Source organism: Mercenaria mercenaria, chromosome 13 (assembly GCF_021730395.1).
Source record: "Mercenaria mercenaria strain notata chromosome 13, MADL_Memer_1, whole genome shotgun sequence".
NCBI classification, from domain to species: domain Eukaryota; kingdom Metazoa; phylum Mollusca; class Bivalvia; order Venerida; family Veneridae; genus Mercenaria; species Mercenaria mercenaria.
In genome coordinates this window covers 10,885,989-10,906,720 of record NC_069373.1, presented here as the reverse complement: position 1 = coordinate 10,906,720, position 20,732 = coordinate 10,885,989, and the positions used below count along the sequence as shown (strand labels likewise).

Below are 20,732 nucleotides of genomic sequence, written 5' to 3'. Positions count from 1 at the left end.
GTGAGATAATTTCTTTGTCTTGTTGTCGTTTAGCTAACTCCTTCTGATGCTGTATTTGAGCAAACATAAGATCGTGCATTTGTTGTTGCAACGGAACAATTTGTGTAGAACTTTTCTGCTCCTCCTCTCTCGTTTCTACATTATCATTTGAATTAAATGAATCAACGACTTGTTCTAATTCTATAGAACAAGTTTCAACACTTTGGATGAGTAAACAGTATTCATCAACAATTTTCATAATAAACTCATCGTCAGCATCACCTACAGCATCTGTCAATTTTCTCATTTCTTCTTTTAATTTCACACTGTAACATTTTAACATCTTCAAACTTTTGTTTGATTAAATTCGGTTTAATCAAACTGAAATAAATCAGCACTTACCAGCTCCTTTGCGTCATTAAGTTCTTTTAACAGAATATTTCTGTAACGTGTTCTCACTGCCTTTAGTGAGGTTATGTTTGCCATTTTCTTTTCTGTAGATGATTCACGTTTAAGAACTACTCCGTTTTCATAGTAATTCCAAACTCTTTTCAATCACTTTTATACAACACACACTTTAAATCCATTAGTTTCCTGAATAAGTTCCCGGGTTCCGGCGCCAAACAATGTGGTGGAGTTTTAATTTTACATTAGACTGAATTTAGTTTTACCACATCGTAAATAATAAACACAAACTTAACACTTTTAGAACTTTAATTTTCTGCGATATTTAACAATCCAAAGTATCAAATTTAAATCCACACTTTCTAGTTATAATGTAACATCAAAAACGTTCTATAAAAATGCCCCAAAACTTAAGATTTACTCTGTCTTTTTAAAAGAAATATAAATCACGTGACCAATAATCACCTTTTTCACGTGTTATATAACCAATTTGGCGCCAAAGTTTATATAATACATTAAGGAGCAAACATTTAGAACAATTGAATGATACAACGTAATATAAGTTCTATAAAATAAATAGAACAATGAACGGAGAAATACTTAGCATAAATAAGACAATAGTGTATTGTCTATTCGTGATATCTTCACGACCCCTGCCCCCCCCCCCCCCCCCCCCCCCCCCCCCCCCCAGAAAAAAAGAAAATACGTGCGTTATGACGTGAATTATATTCTAACTGTCACTGGAGGTTTCAGAGAACTATAACTTCAAAAGAATGTAAATTGGACCATTTGATGCAGTTATGAACAGAGTAAAACCAGAACTGTGGTGGTTTTTGTTACATTTCTAGTATATCCAAGAAATGTTCTCAAAAATAGAAATTAAAAGAGATTATTTTATTTTTCATGTTAACTTTGGAATTTGTAATGAATTAGTATTATTTGTGTCAGTTACGGAATATATTATGTACTGAAGTGAAAATTTAAGAAAATTAAACCAATGTGTCATGAATTTTATTTAAACTTCGCTCCAATCCATGGTTCTCATATTTGAACACCAATTTCAAATATCCGGTGCATAACATAAAAACGTGCATGCATACTCTTATGATAGCTAAAATGATAAGAGTTTATATTGAAATAGATTCATATAAAACTAAAAACAAGTCCAGGAAGTGTCCTTTTTATCTCACAACAGGAGGAAAAGTGAAAAATAATAAATTTACAAAAAATGCATATAAAGAGGTTTTGGGCTGTTAGTCCAAAGCAAATGATTTATTATGTATTGATCTGAGTGGTAAATCGCGACAATTTTTTATGCGATTTGTTTACTGCTATAAGACTTTCACTTGGTACATGCCCATGAAGACTTTGTAAACAAATGTACTGTAAAATACTGTTTGTATCTCTCTACGAAAGGTTACATCACGCTGTCACGACGTCACGATGTTTTGACGTCATGATAACTATGCTGTAAAATATGAAGTTTCCAGATTTCTTTTACATTTTATTACGGTGAAGCGTATGTCTTTATGTTCGTGATGGTATCTTTTCATGCAACCTTCAATAATACACTTGCGTGTAATTCAATGAAAAGCGGCGTATGACCCCAGTTAAAATAATTGGTTTGTCATAAAAGAGAAAACAATGGGCAGAACTAAACAAACTCGAATTTAGAATGGGGATCTGAGGTTATGTAGCCTGCATATCACAGGAACTGCCATTCACAAAAAAATTTTGGAAGTATATAAGTAAATATAAAAATAAGAAATCTAAATGATATTTCTCTGAGCGATTTTGTACAACATTTTAAGAAAACTGCCTATACGCAGAATGCAAACGACTTGAACATAAATGATTTTGCTATCTTAGATGAAAATGTAAAAACAGACAGAGGAGTTAGACTGTCCTTTTACTGTTGAAGAAATTTGTAAAACCATCTCTGGTTTAAACAGGCATAAAAGTTGTGATTTTAACAACAATGTAGCAGACTTTTATAAAGACTCTAAAGATTTTATATTTCCTTACCTTGTACAAATGTTTAATGTTATATATGACACTAGTTATTATCCAGAAGCATGGTGTAAAGGAGTTAGTGTGCCTTAGTATAAGAAAGGTGATTATAACAATACATCTAATTATCGTGGAATTACCCTCAAACATTTTCTCTCTTCCTTTACGAAAAAGATAAATGGTGTGAAAGTGAAAATATTTTTAACGAAGCACAATTGGCTTCAGAGAAAATCACAGTACAGTTGATTGTATATTTATACTACACACTATTTTTCAGAATATCCTTGATTGTAAACACGAGTTATATTGTGTTTTTAATGACTATGAAAAGGCTTTTGACACTGTTATTCATGATGCATTATGGGTAAGACTTATTCCAGCGGGTGTAAGCTGTAAAGCAACTAAAATGGTAAAGGCTATATACCAAAATGTCAATTAATTCAATAAGAAGATCCTTTGGAAGCAAAGAATGCAACCAAGCAAAATAATAGCATACTCGGTTTGATTGAGTCTGTTCATGAGAGGTAATGAAATATGCAACACCTCTCACGCCCCCTAGCACCGGTTTAAGCGGAATTCTATTACCCAGATATTGAATGTACTCCATTATCCCTAAGGATCAGAAAATATAACAACACTGAATCTAAGTACGGGGAGACTTTATACGGCCGCCACACGGCACTAATAGATTGTGTATCAAAGACTGTCACAATATGTCATATTCTGATTGTTTCGTTATTTCACTTGGTGTTAAACAAGGAGAACCACTATCTCCTCTCTTATTTATACTATTTTAACGATATAAGGTAGACATTTGATCTAAATAACATGTCTGAAAATGATGTTAATTTGCTCTCCATATATATGTTACTGTTTGCTGATGATATTGTTTTGTTCACTACTGACAAACAGAGTTTACAACTGTAGCTTAATGCAATTGCGCAATATTCATATAAGTGGGGTCTAAAAATAAATGTAAATAAAGTAAAAATATGCGTTTGAAACAAGAAAAGGTAGGTTAGAAATTGTTTGGACTATTAATACTAAACAAATAGAAGTTGTTGATAGTTTTTGTTATTTAGGTGTCAAGTTCTTCTATACAGGTAGTGTGGCTTATGCTGGAAAAAGTCTATATGAACAAGCTCTTAAAGCCTACTATCACTTGTTATCAATTTTCAATAAAGTAAGTCTGAGCATTAAAACGAAATTTCAAGTATTTGGCGCCCTGGTGGTACCCATTCTCTATGGCTGCGAAGTCTGGGATATTTACTATTTTCAGGACGTGGATAAGTTACATTATAAATTTTGTAAAAATATTTAGGTGTTCGTCAGCAGTCATCAAATGCTTATGTTCTTGGAGAACTTGGTAGGTTTCCGCTTTCCCTTTTTTGTAAAGAGAGGTCTCTAAAATATTGGGTGTATATTGTGAAAAATCAGAACTCGTTGATGAACCAGGCTTATAATGAACAAGTTGTTTTTGGTTATGGCGCTAATAATAAGAACTGGTGTAATAATGTGAAAACGTCTCTTGATATGTTAGGATATAGTGATATTATGTTGAACTTTGATGCAAATATTAAATACTTTCCTTTGTAAAGTCAACGTTTACGCGATCAATATGTTCAGAATTGGAACGATGTTTTAAGTAACCAGCCAAAGATGCAATACTTTGCACGTGCACAGCCAAGCACGGGATTTTCGCAGAAGTAAAAATTATTTTACCGATATTTGTGTAGATATTCAGGTCAATAAAACGATTTTTAAAATTCATTAGCTTACCTTTTAAAATGAAAAAGATATCTACATTCTTCAAGCGTCTAGTTGGAAGTTTGGCTCAGTATATATTTTCAACCTCTTGGCCATATTTATTTAATGTGTTTGTAAATGGCCAAAGGCATTGTATAAAAGCTGATTTGCCAATAAACTTAAACTGAAACTGTTAAAAAGGCATGAATTGACTTGAAAAACACATCTTCCTCATGACCGTATACTTATTTATTTTTGGCTTCGTGTATCATGTCCTGTAGTACATACCTGTTTTAGGGACCCATTTGCTGTAGCAATGTAGTATATAGCTGATATAGGTACGCAGGAAATCGAAGACAACGTGAAAATAAATCCCAATACTGTAGCACCAATGGGATATTCGTAGGTTTCGCTAAATGAAAGCGGTTTGTATTTTACAAGTTGGAACCAGAATATACCCTAAAATTGAAAAAGTTATGTCATATATAATCATATATGTCACTTAATTATGACTATCTGCCTCTGTTGTTTTACATACATATATACATCAACCGTTTAACAATTTAATATATAATTGTGTTGACTACTCATCAAAAAAACATGTGTAGTTACTATTTGAGTACGAAATGTATTTCAAGTTAATTTGCAGAGCATAAAACGGACGGTGATATACCGGGGTTTTTTTATGACTTACATTTATAATTAATGGAGCCAAGAACTTCCAGGACAATTTCAACCATGGTCCACTCCGATATCCGACCATCATCTCCATGGCATCGTAAAATCGATCAGCTCCTGAAAACAATATATGTTTCATAATGTGTCAATCTTTGAATATAATTATATATATCGGGTATGTATAGTTGTTATATTATCTGGATCTGAGGGGTCAAGGAATCCATTTGATTTACACGAGGGATGCTGCACATCTCATTACCTCCCATGAATAGATTCACTCAACCGAGACTGCTTTTTGAATGCTTGGCTGCTTTCTACGCTTCCAATGGATCCTCTTACAGATTTTATTAAAGTACATTTTAATATCTTAACTTTAATGCAAATGATCCATTTTCATCGTATCGATGTTCTATTTAGTATGACAGCAATATTGCGTATGGTTGTACATAAAAATGCAAACTGTTGAGTTTCCTGTTCTTACCAAACACCCAGCCTATTGTAATTACTTCGAAGAAAACCATAGCAAGAAGGACCAATCCGCTTGCACAGTAGTAATCTATCAGATGGAACAGGTATACCCCACCCTGTAAGGAAAATGAATGCTTCCGCTATTTTCTGTATTGGTAATGCTCTGTTATCTGGTGCACTCAAAGTTAATGAACTGTGCCGCTATTTCGACGTAGGAATATATCCTAGCTTCATTTTCTCTATGTAATATCAGTGCGATGAAGGGATTTTAGATACTTTTCACTGAATACCAAAGCGTTTGCTTACAGTTGTAGTAAAATCAAACATTTTACAATTACTTTGAGTAAACGAGGAAATATGTCCGTGAACTTGAAAAAAAAACACAAAAAAAAACATTAATTTAGGCGTTTAAAACACAGAATAATTATAAATCATGGTTCGGGTTTATATATTTTCGATTCTAATATGTAATATATGTAACAAAGTGGACGCCGTAGGGAAGCATTACTCTGCACACGAATGCCGCCAAATACTATGGAATAAAAATAGGGGTGTATAGACGCCTTGTAAGTGATGCGCACCTTTATAAACCATTACAACGTTCTGTTACATCATTTAGATTCTGCAATGTATTTGATATAAAGTAGTAGATCAAATACGAACCCACATCGGTGAGGGACAAATGATTCGAAGCCAGCAATATTAATAAAATCTGAAAAGTAGATCCCTCAAAATTTCATCATTAGTTATGTTGCACATAAGACCTAAGGCATTACACCGTGAAACTGTCGAGGCAAAACGTCAAACTACAATGAAATACCCCATCCACTATTAAAAGAATTTCTGCCTTATTGCTGATTGTGCTTTATTTGTTGTAAATAGTAAAAAAATAAATTTACAAGCGGTTGCTGCTTCGGATACACTTCAGAAGGCCATTTCTATTTACTCTTCATGCCTTTACTAAACGGCTTTATTTAAGATGACAATAGAATGATTAATTAACCTATCATAAAAATGGAATCCCGTTGCGACATTGCATTTCATGTTTTGCTGTTTGTGTTTTACTTTTTGCGTTTTGCTTTTTTCGACGATCGTGTTTAAGATACAGTCCCTGCTGCTGAAATTCAAGATCTTCTCGATTTTTATTTTTAGAAACTGCTTTACGTAAACGCTATTGTAAACATAGTAATATAATTGTATCTATTATTTCTTTTTTAGATAAAAAGAACAATCTGACTGACGTACATGATCTTACTGATGTAGCATTTTAGGAGAAGAGTTCAATTAGACAGAAGCACGATAAGCAAAACACAAAAGAAAAACCAAAATGCAAATAGCAAAGAGCAAAACGCAAGAAACAGAACAAAACGTAAATAACAAAAAACATGTCGCACCGGGATTTCTAAAAAACTTAAATAACAACAAGAATGACAAACTCTCACAAAATAGGCCTTGCAATCAAACATGGCGAAGACAATATGCGCAATTTTAAGTAATTCAATGGCCATAACTCAAAAGTGACTGTGAGTATCTGACTGTAACTTTTGTGAGATGTTATGTTCATAAATATCGTGACAAAATTTAGAGAACATTGGATAAGAACTGCTGAAGTAAGAGAGCAGACACTTTCAGTTTGCACAATTCTGAGTAATTCAGAACCATTATGGTCCACTATGGGTCCCATATATACTTGCGTGCTGGGTAAACGACGATTGACAGACATTTCCATGTCAGCCAGTCAGAATAATTTTGTTATCTAGGCCGGAACTACATTAGGGAAGATCATTCAAGTTGTTTTTTTCTGTAACGCTGACGAAAACATAAAAAATGCGGAGTGTCTCTACGATATGAAATACTTTTTTTTTTTTAATTTCGGCTACCGAGGTAACCCATTTATTGTCCCCGTCATAGATGTGCGAGGGTCGGGGATCCAGCCCCCATCACATCTTACAAAAAGTAACATGATTGCTATTACAACTAAAATATAATCATATTAGCTAATGAACTGTTGTAATAAAATTCTCGGGGATTTTTTTTTTGACAAATAGGGACTAATACCTTCTTAATATACAATTTAAGTGAATCTTTATTTAACAGCTAAACTATACAAAAATGTATTTACTTAATCTGTTTAATTATGCACTTCATAAAAAGGGTATATGCATAATATTAGTTAATTAGACAAATCATTTTTTAGATAAAAACAAAAATTAAATGACATTTATAATGGTTAAATTTTATAAACTGTCTTCCGTTGTCTAGCGATTTAATTTAGACATTTTTTGCGTAGGAAAGTATTTCACTTAAAATATAAAGAGACAAAATCTGCATTTCGAAGATAAAAAGGCCTTAGTTCGAAACAAAAACGTTTACTTTCTATGTGATTGTAAATATTTTATGTAAAACAAAAAACAACAAATTTCGGGCGAAAGAGAGTGAAAAATGAAAAGCCTGGGTTGGTCTGGACACCTAGAGGGGGCATCTTATATGTGATACAAAAGAAACATAATGTCAACAGTAAAAGCTTACAAGTATATTCTTTCATATATATTCTATTTCGTTTTATAGTGTTTTGGAAGTTATTTAACCCTAAGTTTCACTGAAAAAATCTTCAATGTATTACTCTTGAAAAAGATTTTTATATTTTCCCCATAGAGTTTCAAATTTAGTCATTTCAAAATTTTTGAAAGCAATATATCTTTCCGTTTTGTAGTAAGAGATCATTTTTCTTTTAAATACATCGATTGATGGCATCTGACCTTGTATTTTGTTATAATATAAGAAGTGTTTGGCCTGCAACAGAATAATATTAATAGGTACATCGAATTTTCTATTACCGAACAAAATATCTGAAGGATTCCATTCTGCTAAATTAATGTTACATTTATTTCTTATATAATTTAATTGTTGGGTCCAAAAAAGCTTAGTTATCTCACAGTTCCAGAATAAATGTATTATGGTTTCTTGGAAATTGTTACAAAAAGTACAGCTATCATTACCAGTTATATTCATTTTCTTTAATAAATAGTTTGTGGCTAAAATTCTATGGTTTATCCTATACTGAAACCAAATTAATTTTGGGTCTTTAGTAATTCTAAAAACGATGTCATATATTGAATAATTAGGTATATTATTAACTTGTAAATCGATTAACTCATTTTGCCATTTTAGAAATGATTTTGGGTACTCTCCCTTTTTATTTATCTGCTTATAGATTGATCTGCAACCTTTATTATCTTTCTTTAACAAAGCAAGACTTATTGGTATAAGCGGATTGTAGCTTTTTGCAGGTAAGTATCCCATACCCTTAACTTCGAGGAAACGCCTGACGGATGCCAAAAGGCCATTGTAATCTAGAAAAGTAGTCCTAATGTTATAACTGGAAATAAAGTCGTAATATGTGAAGAAACTTCCTTCGGCATTAATGAGATCGCCTAAAAAATATACACCCTTTGCAAGCCATCTTCTATAACATACACTTGAACCTCCGACCTTAATACTTGGGTTATACCACAGATTAACCGCGCTAAATTGGCTACTGCACGTGGAATTTATATTTAACATTAGAGAAAAATAACTAGATAACACATCTTTCCAAAAAGGATTTTGCTCTTGAAGCATCTTTCTTTTTGTATAGTCTGAGCCATATTTATAAATGTCTTGTAAAGCCGGACAAATATATTCAACCAAGTGACTGAATTTATTATTCATGTCTAACAAACGTCTTAACCAAGTGGCTTTTAAACTATGAACAAAAGTCTTAATATCAATCATTTTAAGGCCACCGTATTTGTATACCTGTGTAATTGTGCTTCGTTTTACTTTATCTTTAGAATTATTCCAAAGAAAATTGAAAAATAACCTTTGCATTATATTAAGTTTTTCTTGTGAAGGATTAGGTATTGCTAAGATTAAATGGTTTAGTTTGGCGAGAGCCAATGTTTTTATCACAACAAGCTTTCCTAATGGTGAGATTACTCTTTTTGACCAGCAAGAGAAAAGCTTTTTGATTTCCTCAATTTTATCATCATAATTAATATTTACCATGTCTTTCAGATTAACAGAGAATTTCACCCCAAGTACGGTAAAAACAGTGTTTTTCCACGATAAGTTATATTCTGGGCAGAGAACCATTGGACTATACTTTCGTGTTCCAAACCATATAACTTTTGTTTTATCTGTATTTATATTAAGGCCGGAGATTCTGCTATAGAATTTTAAAACTAACATTGTGTTTATTAAAGATTTTCGGGAGCCATCTAAAGTAAGACTTGTGTCATCAGCATACTGAGATATAACATATTCTTTACCGTGTATTTTTATACCTTTTATATTTGGGTTATTTCTTAGTAAAACTGCAAGAATTTCTGCACAAAGAATGAATAGGTAGGGCGACAAAGCATCACCTTGACGACAGCCTCTTTGCAAGAAGAACCAGTCTGACATATGACCATTAATTATTACACATGATTCAATATTAGTATAAAATAACGAAATCCATTTTCTGACTGATGGACCAAAATTGAAAAATTCGAGAACTTTCGCCATAAAACTCCACGATACTGTATCAAAAGCTGCTGCAAAGTCTATTAGTAGTAGAAGACCAGGGATGTTTTTTTTCTGTAAAAACAAAATATCATACAATAGCCTAATGTTAGTTGCCATCAGCCTGCCTGGCAAAAATCCTGTTTGGTCTTCATTAATGATATTATGCAATGTGTTCTGTATTCTAAAGACTATGGAAGCGGATACGATTTTGTAGGACACATTTAACAAAGAAATAGGTCGCCAGTTCTTTAAAAGAGATTTATCTTTGTTGCCTTTTGGTATACATGTTATTACTCCTTGCTTCTGTGTGATAGAAAGTTCTCCAACAGAGTATGAATAATGAATAGACCTTAACAAAAATATGCCTATGTCATTCCAGAATAACTTAAAAAACTCTACAATGAAACCATCGTTCCCTGGACTAGTGTTATTGGACATTCTCTTTAAGCTATTTAGCATTTCTAGGTATGTTAGTTCTCCCTCGATGGATATTTTTTCGTTTTCGGAAAGTTTTGGAACTTGTATATTATTAAATAAATCATGTAAAGATACATCTTCCGTGTCAGTGGCTTTATAAAGTTTTTCATAATGACGTTTACTTTCTGTCAGTATTTCTTCCTGTGTGTTTAAAATTTTCCCATTTTCCGTTTTTAATGTGTTCATGAACTTAGATACATAATTTCTGTTTTCTAAATTGCAAAAATATTTTGTCGGTTTTTCGCCTTCTTGAATCCATCTAGCTCTTGATCTTACCATAACTCCTTCCATTTTTTTATTCCTCAAATCTAAAAGTTCCCTTTTTTTACTATCTAATAAATCATAATTAATAACTGTTTGTTTTTCTATTATCTCAATTTCTTTCTCAATGGAATTTTCTTTATCAATTTCTAATTTCTTTTTATGGGATGCATATGAAATGGTTTTTCCTCTAACTGCTAAAAGCAAAGATTCAAAGAACAGCTGATCACTTATGCTAAATGTTAATTCTTGCAAAGGCACATCATTTATGTCATTATATGTTTCAAGCGAATATGAAATATTGATTGCACGATGGCAGATCAATTACCTCTTCAGTATGCATAGTACCCATTGAGCGTTTTAGGTGAGAAATTGGCGGTACATTTTCCCGTTCATGACCATGATTCTTACAGTATTCCTAAGGGTAGGGTATAAAATGTACAGTGGCATTTTCTTTCTGGTCTGGCGCCAGTGGCAAAGGGTATAAGAGGTGTTACACTTTTACTGAACTGTCAGAACAGATGCATTAAACCAGAATCTAATATTGTTTTTCTTTGTTGCTTACTATGTCTCAAAAGGAACTTAAACCGGCCCTGCAACATTTTCGTTTTTGTTGTGTTGAGCGACCTGTGGAGTTTCCACTTTTTCTATTTATTATCACAGCAGCGTTGTTTGTGCCGTGTGGCGGCCGTAAAAAGTCTCCTTGTACATTCAATCAGGGCTGTTATATTTCGATCTTCTCAGATCGTTCAGCACGACTTTTATGTCATGTTATTGGTACTGTTTAGTTTCTTAACATGAGCATTTCGGCCTGGGTGGTTCCAATACTCCCGCTTTTATAGCTTTGTGTATTTATAATCACCCCTTGGATATGGCGCCTGCTTTTTAATTTTGTCTTTTGGCAGTTTCTGTGATATGCAGACTCCATAACCTCAGATCCCCGTTCTAAATTCAGTTTGTTTAGTTCTGCTCATTGTTTTCTCGTTTAGGGCAAACCCCTTATTTTAACTGGGGACCATACGCCGCTTTTCATGGAATTACACACTAGTGTAGCATTGAAGGTTCCATGTGCACCGCCATATGAACACATCTGCGGATGTCTCTAAATTGTTTTTTGTACTTTTAACATGTGTAAATGTTGAGTTCTGCTCAACCCGGGGCTAGAGGATGTGGACGGTAGCATGCATTTCCACTACCGTCCATGAACAGGCTCAATCAAACCGAGCCTGCAACATTTTCGTTTTCGTTGTGTTGAGCGACCTGTGGAGTTTCCACTTTTTCTATTTCTTATGAGTTTAATCACAATGTAAGGTTCAATAACACTGATATTTACATTTAATCGAAAGAACATACCTGTGTTACCATCGATAAACCAATCAGGAAACAAATTGTACAGTAACCTGCAACGAAAATCATGCGGTTCCTCTGTTTGTAGAGAACAGACGGGAATCTATCAATGAATGGTGTCAATACGGCCTCTTCTCCAGCAAACTGATAATAAAATAATTGCTTCAGCTAATGTAAAAGTAGAAGGACGACAATAACGGTATAGATGTTAAGTATCTTTGTTTGTCACCTACAAGCAATTACCAAAGGAACGAAACCAGAAACACAGACAGAAGTAGCGCAGATAACATGAAGTGATACATATTAACAAACATTTAACAACGTTAATCTTACAGATCATCCAATATCACTCTAAAGCATCATTTTACATTTACCTTGAGTCAAGTTACATTATTTAAGGTTGCCACATAAAAACCTTGCTTATCTTAAGATATGTGGATAAGCAGATATATTATTACACCATGAAACCATGTAAATATAACGATTTTTATTTTGGCAAGTTTCTTTGCCAAAGCGACGATTCATGCTGGGACAATTTTACATATATCTTGTTTAGATCTATATCATTCCAGTTATACCCTAAATCAAATATAATTGTACGTGTTATATTTGAACACCAGTAAAAATATATTAAGATGAACAAGGTCATACGGAGCAATACACAAGAGCAATTTTACGCTCACGTTGTTATATAAATGTTGGATATTTACAATACAAACGGCACTTTCACTGGAATACAAATACATAAAAGAAAGATAAACTTAATTTATAGACAGCAATGTTTTACTAAAATACCATATTTCAAGCAAACGTATATTACCTCACTATCCAGTCCGACAAATAGGATAGTTAGAAAAAACAAGACAGACCACAGAGGTGAGAGTGGCATCTGTGTGACAGCCTTCGGATAGGCCAGAAACACTAAACCTGGACCTGGAAATAAAACATATACATACAGTAACAGATGTCATTTTATACCATTTGTAAAAACAGTAAAGAAGCTGCAAAAATACTAATATTGTTTTGTTTGTTCTGTTGTTTTAACCAATGAAAATACATTATTAATTTCATCATGACTTATGTAACAACATCTACTTATGTAGAAGGGAGACTGAACAAAACAAATAACGACACTACAACTAGAAAAAATAGAACAAGTTATTTGTGTAACTAGGGCAGCCAAACAGCTGCACAGGTGTTTAAATTTCATACCATTTGTGGCAATATATTTCAAAAGACAAGTACTTATCTTTACTGTAACTTTACGAATGCAAATTTGTGAGTCCAATTTCATTGCAGCAACTGTTTGCGTAGGCAGATTACACTTCTTTGGGCAGCAAAGTTTACGAGATTATACATTTTTGTTCAATTGTATTTGCGAAGGCAGATCATTTTCATCGAACAATTTGAAGAATTGTATATTCAGTTTCACTTGAGCAACAACAAAGGAATACAGTTACGTGTTTTTGAACACGGATATACCTTGAGAAGCAACTTTCTCTATTGGAATTTCCATTTCATACGACATGAAGCCAAGAATAGAAAACACCGCTAGACCTCCAAAGATGCTTGTAAGACAGTTAACGCAGATAATTACCAATCCATTTCTGAAAGTATTGTGTTTCTATGAGGAAGGAATCATGATACAAAATAAAACTGGTCAACAATGCAGTAGGGTAACATATCTGTTCAGGTTATATAAGTTTTCTACTCTGTAGAGTGAATTTCTAACAACCATCCATTTATCCTCATATTAAAGAACACAGCAGGCAAATGAAAACAGAAAGCGGTTGCGAATTGGGTGACTTTGCATATCACGTAAAGTGTGAAGTAAAGTTTTTGCTAGGCTAACAAGGCACTTATAATTTAAAAATATATCAAGTATTTTCCATTCGTAAGAAAAACAATGCAAAAGGACACTTGCATATTGTGAAATGCTAGGTAATCCAGACAATTTCGAATTTCTGCAGCATAATAAAGGAAAGACGCATATATTACCTGACGCACTTTGCTTTGAACTTGTTGTAGCTCCCAAGAGTTATCATAAAACCCTGTCCAACACCGATTGAATATATCCCTGTGTTCCTCCATCCATCCAAACCTGAGCATCGGCAAGACGGCTGAAGTCTGGTTTAAGGTAATATATTAGACCAGTAGCTGCTCCCTTTAATGTTACCCCACGGATGAAGATCACCAGCAGGAGAACGTACGGAGCAACGGCAGTGAAATATACAATCTATAACAAGCAATTCGAATAATCTCCAAAATATAAAATGATATATAACATCAGTTGTCATGAACAGGGTGTCTCTTCGACCAAGTGCTTTTATATTTGCCATGGAGGCAGTTCATTGTATATGTATAATAGTGTATTTCTTGTTAACAAATGTGATAAAGTGACTACATGTATGGTCATTTTGACGAGTCTCATTTCAACATAATAATGTATAATTTCCTTCTTAAATATCAGACATTATAGAAACCCACATATACTGGCCGAGTGTAATTCAATACTAGCACATAATGCAACCATTGCTATTAATTCCGAAGCTAGGTTATGCCTCTCATATTTCAAACATTTATAATATATCTACAAACCTTTCCTGTCCACCTAACACCACGACATATACAAAGATACACCAACACCCAGGCAACCAGTAGGGCTACAGCTAAGCCAGGAACCAATGAACCTGGTTCATTTATTCCACTTGACATATTCAATACTTTTCGTCTATAAATAGTAGATAACGATAAATGCAAAAGAATTATACAAAATATAATGTGTAAATACAAATTAATCAAATAAAGTTACCGTCGTAGTAGGCACCTGTATGGCGGACCCATGACTTGATTATTTTACAGCACGGTATGTCCGTACATGCCGGTGGCCGTAGCCAAGGTTTCTGTCACATATCAACTCGGGCATTAAATAGCCATGATTCTAGATATCAGTGCAGTGAGCGTTTTCATTTACATTTCTTGGCGATAAACACATATTGATAAAAGTGGCTTCAGTAAATTATATCAAACATTAATATTTACTTACATTACTCTTGCAGTCGCACGATAAACCTACATTATTCGTGTGTGAACTAGTATGAACGTAACATTTCAGAGGTTACAACATTTGATTAGCAACAATTGGTTAGATACGCAACACCATACGAGATACTTAAATATACCGAACGTTATTCATAAAGCGCGACGTTAGAGAAGTTCTTATTTACACAGACACCGTCAGTTAACAATTAAAATGTTTCGAAAACTATGAAAATTAAAAGCATGCAATGTTGGATGAATCTAAATGATGTGAAGAAATAAGAAAACGAAACTTGGCATAACATATAATTCGCGTTTCAAGAATTTCCGTTTGTGTATGGAATATATGATTGTGTTCGAAGTACGCCTTAAACACATTCACATGTTTCAAATGCAGCATTAGGCATGCGTTCAGCTGTATTCCTTCATGTCACTATATCACACTCATATTTAAAACAGTATTACAGAAATTCCTATGCTTTAAACAATGCCCCTGTAATAAACATCTCCACTAGTATCATAGTAATATACTCCCAGTATTCCACAACAGCATCCACGGGAGGCCCTAGCGTCACATTATACGTGTCACAATCTGTCACGTTTTGATCTATTGTAGTACAGTTTGTTACGACTCTAGTCCTTTCCAAAAGCATTCCAGTAACGTAGCACCTACAATCGTGTCAAAATTATGTAAAATGACTGTAAACGAAACAATTACACGCGTATAATATAAAATGACACTTAGTGTTATAACTTGTATATGTACTTAATTGCTTTGGTTCCATATTTCAAATATCACTGTTAAGTAAAAGGTTTGTAATGCATTTGTTTATAATGCGACTGCCAATTTCATTTCTTATGAACATGAAATATATCTATTTCTTTTTTGAATCCTATTTTAGATCATTGTTTTCTAAAATATGTGTATAAGGTTTGAATATTGACTAACAAAGAATAAAATATTTTTGAATTCCTTGTTTGTGATTACTTCCCTTTATGGCGCTAACTGTACGATTTCATGTGTAATATTAAAAGTAGTGATTTTCTTGCCATGTAATTATTTATATTATCTATTTGGATAGCTGATTTTCCAGTTTTTACCATGAAATAAAAAGACTGATGGAGTTTTAAACGAACCGTTTATCGGGTACTCTACCTGAACACAAGATTGAATTGTTTTGTAATGTAGACACAGCAGAGCGCAAAATCAAACATTGTAAAGTAAATGTCGTGCAGTTACTGTTTGAACCACATTTAAGTTTTCTTTAAAGTTAATCCTATGCAAGTGGGTCTAAAGACCTCCAAGAATGTTAATAGGACTTTCTTACTACTCAAAATATCTTGATTAATTTTGTTTTTATCGTCACGGGGAATTTCCATTGTAATTTTGACAAATTTTAAAATGAAATATGACTTAAGTTGTAAACTGAATCCAAGTCTATTATGATATCTTAGTTAGCATAAAAGCAACAGTTCCATATACAAAATTTGCAATTGTGGTTTTGCCCAATATTTACACTGGCATACATTTATTGCCACAAAACTGACATTATCAAAGATTATGAAGATAGAAAAAGAAACTGTTTTGAAAATATATTTTTAATTCTTAAATATCAGTGCGAAATGTTATACTTTCTCTAATAAAATAAGTAATATTCTACACCCCCACCCCCACCGCCACCCCCCCCCCCCCCCTACACCAAATGAATTTCACTGTGTATATGCTTTTTAAAAGAAAAATGTTTTGGCTGTCTGTTCAAACCAGAGAGACTAATACCACCTTTCTGAATTCCAAGGATTTCCACACGTTGTCCATGGTAACTGCGAGGTGAAGGACACGGCGATGTAGTAAAGAGCCCAAGCAACAACAACGATATAATATACATTCGTGTAGAGCGTGATGACTTGTGACGCAATTCCTAGACCTAGATGTATACAAGATAACAGAGCTCGATGACTTGAGAAACAAAGCCTACACCTAGATGTATACACGATAACAGAGCATGATGACTTGAGACGCAATTCCTAGACCTAATTGTATACAAAATAACAGAGCTCGATGACTTGAGACACAAAGCCTACATCACAACTAGATGTATACAAGCTAACAGAGCCAGATGACTTGAGACACTAACCCTACACCTAGATGTATACAAGATAACAGAGCTCGATGACTTGAGACACAAAGCCTACACACAGATGTATACAAGAAAACATAGCGTGGAGATTTGAGACGCAAGGCCTACACCTAGATGTAGACAAGATAACAGAATGTGATGACTTTGAGACGCAAAGCCTGCAATAAGATGTATACAAGATAACAGAGCGTAATGACTTGAAACGCAAGGCCTACACCTAGATGCAAAGACGATACCACTGTTTTATCAAGAACGATATAACTTGCAAAACATTTGTATAGAGAGGAATTTGTAACACTATCAATGCTAAAATTGTTGGGTATATATAAATGGTAATTTCTGCTCTAATTTCATGCTTTTTTAAATGTTTGATAAATGTCAGCGTTAACTAACCATCTGCGCTGAAGTATATTATTCTATGTACATGCTATATACTGTCATGGGCTTATATTGAAATTTATAAAACTTATCATCAATGTACGTAATAAGCACCGCGGAAATGAGATTTTTAACCCCTAAGCTTTAGACACATAGTGATTATTGTTGGAAATTAAATGCATTAAAATGTCAACAAAGGAAAATATCGAAAAACTTACAATTTTCGTATTTTATAGTGATTTCGAAACAGTTTTTGTTTTGGAAATAAATTTACATACACAGGACAGAAGACGACTCCATATTGAAATTATGTGTCCAAATAATAACAACTAAGAAGTAGAAGATTGCACCTTACTTATTTCCTCAAATATTGTTTTAGTGTACATGTAGTAAAAGGGAATATGCGTCAATAAAAATTAAATAGACAAAGGTAAAAAATGCAGGTATAAATGCAAGAACTACAAAATAAAAAAAAAAAAAACAGTTTCGCCAAAGTAATGTCTGATTGCTATATATTTACTAGTACATAAAATAAATGATATTTAGTTGTACACACTATGTGGACGCACGGACAGACAGGTTGATGGTTAAAAAGACAGGTTTTCTTATTTTGTTACATAAGCTTGCTATTAATCCCACTACAATACGATAAAGCAAAATTAAAATTAAATAAATAGTTCCTATCGTCTTTTAAAAAATGTTAAAAGTAGGCTACGTCATGAAGAATCTTGTCTCATACCAAAACTTAGAGTATTTGATACAAAATATAGAGCACAACGGTCCAGTGATTATATCAAGATCATTACAAATTTAAAACCATTGAAAAAATATTCTTTACATAGCGAAACACAGTATGTTCATTATCTATATTCTCACCCTGAAAGACAGGAACCATTTTCCATGCTTGGACAACTCCGGAGCTCATATATTGACCCAGACTTATTTCAGCGATATACGTAGGAGCTGCAGCCAGGAAGAATGATAATGCATACGGAATCAAGAAGGCACCTGTTGTAACAATGGTTAAATGTAATTAATCATACATATATAATTCCAATACATGTCTATTGTTTTTATTTCATGAATTTATATTATCAACACACAAATGAATAATGTTCACGTCTTTGCATTCATGTAAAGTACACCGATAGCATTTTTCAAAATAGAATGCTTAATTATTATAAAAAGTTTTCAGAAGTTATGCAATTTCAAAATTATAAAATAACGACAAAACTTCAATATAAAGTTTCTAGTATTTCTGACATAGTTAATAGAACAAGAGCTGTTGGAGGACAGTAACGCTCGACTATTCAACAATCTAGTCTACTGTGTGAATATTAAAGTCGAAAGAGGTTAATAATTTTGTTATCATGTATAACAGAGTTATGGAACCAGAACAATGCATGTCAGCGCATCATAGAGATCAAGTGTGTGCTGTTTTAATCCATTCACATTAGTTACTGACATACAAACACTTAACACAAAATTGCAGTGCACAAAAATAGGCATACATACATGTATGTAAAAGTGCAGTGTAGAGTTATGATACCTGTGCACTGCACGTCAGATCATCACAGCCAATACGTGTATTAAGTTTCAATCTATTCCTACAAAGGGCTACAGAGATACCAGCTTGCATACAAAAACATAACAAAATCGTGACGCCGACGCCGACGAATAGGTGTGTTCAATAGCTCTACCTATTCTTCGAATAGCCGAGCTAATCATAAAATAAACTGACAGAAATAGAAGTAATTAAAAAAGAATTAAGACATAAGACTCAGTCAGTTTTAGAATGATTATAAATTTAACATTCAACATACACAACAGCCATGCCTTGCTCTGAATGTTGAATTCCTGTTAACATACCTCCATCGTTTTTATAGCATAGATACGGGAAACGCCAAATGTTACCAAGACCTACAGCACATCCCACTGACGTCATTATGAAGTATAGCTGCTTTGCCCATGTCGCTCGTCTTGGTGACTTGTCTTCGTTGACTTTCTGTTCATCTTTTGTGGCAGTTGATGTGTCGTCAACTGTACAATTTGAAATTTCAGAAGGTGTTGCTGCCATAGTTATCTGTAAAGTCACGTAACATCATTGTGTAATACTTCGATTTACATAGCACCATTTAACTTGCATACGGTATCTTCTTCAAACTTCACCTAGAAAGATAGCTAGTACATTCGTCCTAAATAACGGCTTTGAGGTCAAGTTATTTGAACAAAACAGATGAGTAAAAGTGTCATGTATTTTCACCACAAGTTTTATCTTAAATATTTCGTTTAAACCTATTTTAGATTTTATTTTCGAATAGTACTTTCAAGTAGGAAATGCATACCGGTGTGCGAGCACCAATGTCTATGAGGATGTTCGAAAAACGTTCATTCAGTATCATGTTCGAAAACCGTACGATATTGTTGTGAAATCCGTATGCTTGTTCTGCGTTTCGTACAAACGAATGTAAAAATGTTGCGTACATAATTGATTTATGAAAATTCAACGTTACATCACCTGTCAAATACATGAGTCACCATATTAACAGATGGTGTCATAAAGGAACGTGAAGTCATGAGGGAATATAACTGAAACTTCTTGCAAAAAACGAAGCGAACAAGCGCCATGTGCTCAAAATCAAAGACTAATATACATAAATTTGCATCCTCACGTAAAAACTGACTTTTTTAAATTGAAAATACTTCCCTACATTTATTTGATCGTCTTTTCTTGCTGTCGTAAGGAACATATCCAAAATTAAGGAGATTTTTCAAGCATTTCCCTTATAGAAAAAGAAATCAAACGATAAGCTGAAGATATGGACTTATCAAGAAATCAATACACGAAGAAAATGTTTACAAAGGTCAGGCTAGATTATTTTGGAAGCACAGAGCACAACAAACCCCGCCAGAACCATATATCACAAAGTAAGCCAGCCACAAACAGGAACGCAACCTCCCTAGACGACAACCTACAGCAGTGTAAGCACAGACAAGTTAAAAGACCCCAAAACACACACACACAAACAAACACATACGCATGCACACATATATAGACAAAGCAAAACAACCAGACAAGTAGGACAAAACGAACAAAAGGGGGCGAGGGCACAGTGGGCACCGCTTAGGGACGACCGGTGGCATAATCACCAGCTGAGAGTTCTAGTTTGATACTTAACCTCACTCTTAGTAAAAGGTTGAGGGAGAAGGGAGGGGGCAGGGTGAAATAAGACAAGTAACACTACCAATCAAGAAGAC

At 33.7% G+C, this 20,732-nt stretch overlaps 1 pseudogene; it reads right to left on the bottom strand.

The window, feature by feature from the left end:
• Positions 1-3,342: 3,342 nt before the first annotated feature.
• Positions 3,343-19,551, bottom strand: LOC123530523 (sodium- and chloride-dependent creatine transporter 1-like; annotated as a pseudogene).
• Positions 19,552-20,732: the final 1,181 nt, after the last annotated feature.